At 41.9% G+C, this 5,000-nt stretch overlaps 1 protein-coding gene across 1 annotated transcript in view; it reads right to left on the bottom strand.

Moving 5' to 3' along the window:
- nbas (NBAS subunit of NRZ tethering complex) overlaps positions 1-5,000 on the bottom strand; it is a 269,476-nt gene that overhangs the window by 17,514 nt on the left and 246,962 nt on the right. The window lies entirely within an intron of this gene.

The raw sequence follows: 5,000 nt of genomic DNA, 5'->3' as shown, positions 1-5,000 counted from the left end.
TGTGCGTGCGCTTGTCCGTGTGTGTGTGTGTGTGTGTGTCCGTGTTATCCTGTTTGTATTGTAACATCAAAGAGGCATCAATTCAACTGTGACCGTGGAGATAACTTCACTCTGCATACCAAAACTAAACTGTGCTAAATGAGAGGCAGAATGCAAACAGGGCATGTGAAGAAACTTAGCAGTGTTAAAACAGAATGAATGCAAACAAAGCAGTGTGAAAAAGGACGCTGAATGCAAACTGAACAATGTGAAAAGGAGGCAAATATCACACTAAACTGTGTAGAAAAAAATCCTACTCCATGCATGGCTGAAGCTTGCCTGGTTCATACCAAACCATATTGCAAGTTAGATATGGTCTGGAGACTACTATCTACAATGCTGCAAAGCTGAAGCCTACACTGTATCACAGAAGTGAGTGCACCCCTCACATTTCTGCAGAATCGTAAGCATATCTTTTTCACAAGACAACATTGAAGAAATTTCACTTTGACACGATGAAAAGCAGCCAGTGCACAACTTACAGTATATAACTGTTTCAAATTATTGTTCGCTGAAAATAATTACGAGGGGTGTGGTCACTTCCGTGATGCACTGTGTAATTTACTAGTATGACCAAAATAAAGTAATTTTTGTAGCTAATAATGTCAATTTCTGGAAATTCAAAATGGCTGACCATGGAGAAGATCCCCTTTTTCATGTATGAAAAGTCCAATTTTCCCAGTCATAATGAATATGTAGAATTTGACTGTGGTGGTATTCATGAAAAAAAGTGACATTTGTGAATGGGCAGCATGCATTTTGGAAATAAACTACTAAAAATATTACAGAGTGCACCTTTAAGTATGAAGTGATGGACCCTTAAAGGGATATGCCACTATTTTGGGGCTTAATACAGTTAAAATCGTTGGCTGGGGTTTATAAAGGTGGTTAAGTGTCTTATTTTTCATGTAAGTCGTTGTCTTGCTTTAGGTCAAGTTAAAAGAGGGAGCATGTCGCTAAGCTAGTGAAAGTCAATGGATCCGTGTAGCATGCTACAGACAAGACAACGCTTAACATGAAAAATAAGACACTTTACCACCTTTATGAACCCCAGCCAAAGATTTTAACTGTATTAAGCCCCAAAATAGTGGCATACCCCTTTAATAGTTCACCCCAAACAGTACAAGCTCCTCATCATTCTATATGAAGTCCTCAGACTGAATTTTCTTGATAAGATAAAAGCGTGAGGGGAAAAAAAACGTTCATATTTAATGTGCCAGTCATGTCAGACTTGTTGATGTTTTTCATAAATGAATGTGATTACAATCGGGAAGAGGGAGGCTTATCATGTTATCCATCTATCTATAGATCTATCTATCTGTCTAAACTGAGGTTTTTTATATTAGGCATATCATTTGACTGGATTTCACATCTCATCTCATTACAGTTTTGCACTCTGACAGATCTTGGCCATGCTTTCAGCTCGCAGACAACAAAGCGCGCTGGATTGAGAGAAGCAGGCGAGCGAGGAGAGACTAGAGGCTTAACTACAGAGAGTTTGTGATGTGATGTGCAGAGTAATTGCCAAGTCTGGAATTATGCTCCACAGCTGAATATCACCAGATACTACAATATGAATGGATGATTGTGAAGATGAATATATTGATTGATGGAGGATCGGATACGAGGATGAATGGATGCCAGAATGAATGGGTGAATGTCAGGATGAATAGATGGGAAGATGAGAAGATGGATGGATGAATGGATGGGAAGATCAGAAGATGGATGGATGGATGGATGGACGGATGGAGAGGGGGAGGGAGGGACAGACAGGTGTACAGATAGCTTGACAGGCAAAGATACTGTATGTTCCCAGGACAGATTTTTTGGATTTCGCAAAGATGAAGGCCATGAATTAGTAAATGATGCATGGCTGGGCGTATAGATACTGATAGAGTTTGTATTTACACTTTACAAGCATTTGGATGGATGGATAAATGCATAGATGGGTAGATGGATAAATGGAGAGAGGGACAGAGAGAGAGAGAGAGAGAGAGAGAGAGAGAGAGAGAGTAAAAGGATAAGTGGTGAGATATGATGGAATACATGACACCATACATACAGTGCCCTCCATAATTATTGGCACCCCTGGTTGAGATGTGTTTTTTAGCTTCCAATTATTATTATTTTTTTCTAAATAATATGGGACCTTAATGGAAAAAAAGAGAAAAATCCAACCTTCAATACAAGTGCATTTATTCAGTGGGGAAAAAAATCCCACATAAGAAATAATTATTTGACATCAAATAATGTGTGTCACAATTATTAGCACCCCTGGTGTTAATATTTTGTACAACCCCCTTTTGCCAACAAAACAGCACCTAATCTTCTCCTATAATGTTTCACAAGATGGGAAAAGACAGAAAGAGGGATCTTCAGCCATTCCTCTTTGCAGAATCTCTCTAAATCATCCAGAGACCTGGGTCCTCTCCTCTGTACTCTCCTCTTCAGCTCACCCCACAGGTTCTCAATGGGGTTGAGGTCTGGGGACTGAGATGGCCATGAGAGGAGCTTGATTTTGTGTCTGGTGAACCATTTCTGTGTAGATTTGGCCATATGTTTAGGGTCATTGTCTTGCTGAAAGACCCAGTGACGACGCATCTTCAGATTTCGGGCAGAGGGCAACAGATTTTGATTTAAAATGTCCTGGTATTTCAAAGCATTCATGATGCCATGCACCCTAACAAGGTTCCCAGGGCCTTTGGAAGCGAAACAGCCCCACAGCATCACTGACCCACCCCCATACTTCACAGTGGGTATGAGGTGCTTTTCAGCATGCGCATCTTTCGTGGCACGCCAGACCCACTTAGAGTGTTTGTTGCCAAAAAGCTCAATCTTGCTCTCATCTGACCAAAGCACACAGTCCCAGTTGAAGCCCAAATACCGCTTGGCGAACTCCAGACATTTGCGTTTATGATTGTGAGTGAGGAAAGGCTTTCTCCATGCATGCCTCCCAAACAGCTTGTTGGCGTGTAGACAGCGCTTGATGGTTGATTTGGAGACTTTGTGACCCCAGGATGCTACCATTTGTTGTAATTCTGTAACAGTGAGCTTTGGAGATCTTTTGATTTCTCTTACCATCCTCCTCACTGTGCGTGGTGGCAAAATAAACTTGGGTCCTCGTCCAGGCTTGTTTACCACTGTTCCAGTGTTTTGAACTTCTTAATTATTCCTCTCACAGTGGATATGGGCAGCTGCAGTTGAGTGGCAATCTTCTTGTAGCCTCTGCCTGACCTGTGAAGGTCGACGCACATCTGCCTCACTTGTATGCTGTGTTCCTTTGTCTTTCCCATGTTTAAAAGTGGATAAGAGAAATGGCCTCGGTGTCACGTCATATTTATACCCCAGGGAAACAGGAAGTGATGAATTACTAATTAAATTTTCCTACATACTCTGGTAAACTTTGTAAACTACTGTAGAAATGACAGAAATGCTTAAATTATATTTATTTCCTGGGAATTGTTAAGGGTGCCAATAATTGTGGAACAGGTGATTTAATGAAATAGAATTATTTTTCAGTCAGGGATTTTTTTTATTTTCTTACAATTCATTTGAGTTGAAGGCTACATTTTCCTACAATTTTCAGTGTGACAGTATTCTTCTGCAATAAACACTGAATTTATTTTAAGGCTTTTAACACATCTCAACCAGGGGTGCCAATAATTATGGAGGGCACTGTATACTTGAGATGAATGAGAGGTAGACATGGATGTATGGAGAGGACAGAAGCATACAGCACGGAAGACGAAAAGATCTCCATCCAGACACACACACACACACGAACGCACACACACACACACACGCACACGCACGCACGCAGCATACTCAGACACAAAATGATGACATGAAAGAGGTCTCTGATCATCACACAACCACACTTGTCACTAGGGGTCTAAGGATGGTTGACTTCACAAAAGCAAAGGCACAGCAAATTGCCAAATATTGCTCTATATCCCCCATTATTGGTAGCTGCATTGGAGAAGGAGGCGTATCCTTAAAACTGCTCCTATTTTGAGACCCGCGTTGGATTGTATCTGTAACATTTATGTCCATATGTACGTACATATTATGAACTGCGGACATAAATACAGTAGTTAAAATGTGTGTGTGTGTGTGTGTGTGTGTGTGTGTGTGTGTGTGTGTGTGTGTGTGTGTGTGTGTGTGTGTGTGTGTGTGTGTGTGTGTGTGTGTGTGTGTGTGTGTGTGTATCAGAGAGAGAGAGAGAGAGAGAGGAGAGGATGGAGGTGTAGCAAGGGTTAATGAAGGAACTGCAACCCCTTGCAAATGAAAATGAAAATGTGATGAGACTAAGGATTGTGTATGGTGAATTGTGTGCGTGTGTGTGTGTGCGTGTTAATGCGTCCGCGCGTTTGTGTGGGCGCGTTTGTGTTTGCCTGTGAACGCACACACATATGTTGAAATAAATAGCTACAGTATCATAGGCAGAGTTGTAACTGTGAGAGAAATGCACCACGGCATTCTGCCTCAAAATCCTTCTCATCATAAGACTTAAGACTCTTATTGAACAAGACACGACAGGGACACAAATGTGCACGTGTATACTGTATACCAAGGTTTCAGTTTGTACAGATGTGTGTATACAGTGTGTGTGTGTGTGTGTGTGTGTGTGTGTGTGTGTGTGTGTGTGTGTGTGTGTGTGTGTGTGTGTGTGTGTGTGTGTGTGTGTGTGTGTGTGTGTGCGCGTGCATATATCAGTGAGTTTGAGTGAGAGAGAGAGCGAGAGAGAGAGAGGCAGAGCGAGAGAGAGAGAGAGAGAGAGAGGGGGGGGGGTGTGAGACAGAGAGAGAAAAAAGAGAGAGAGAGAGAGAGAGAGAGAGAGAGAGAGAGAGAGAGAGAGGGAGAGAGAGGGAGGGAGGGAGAGAGAGAGAGAGAGAGAGAGAGAGAGAGAGAAAGAAAGAGAGAGAGAGATATGATGGTGACTCATAAACACCTACCTACAT

Source organism: Engraulis encrasicolus, chromosome 18 (assembly GCF_034702125.1).
Source record: "Engraulis encrasicolus isolate BLACKSEA-1 chromosome 18, IST_EnEncr_1.0, whole genome shotgun sequence".
NCBI lineage: Eukaryota > Metazoa > Chordata > Actinopteri > Clupeiformes > Engraulidae > Engraulis > Engraulis encrasicolus.
Note: the sequence above shows the minus strand (reverse complement) of the source record. Positions and strands in the feature narration are given on the sequence as shown.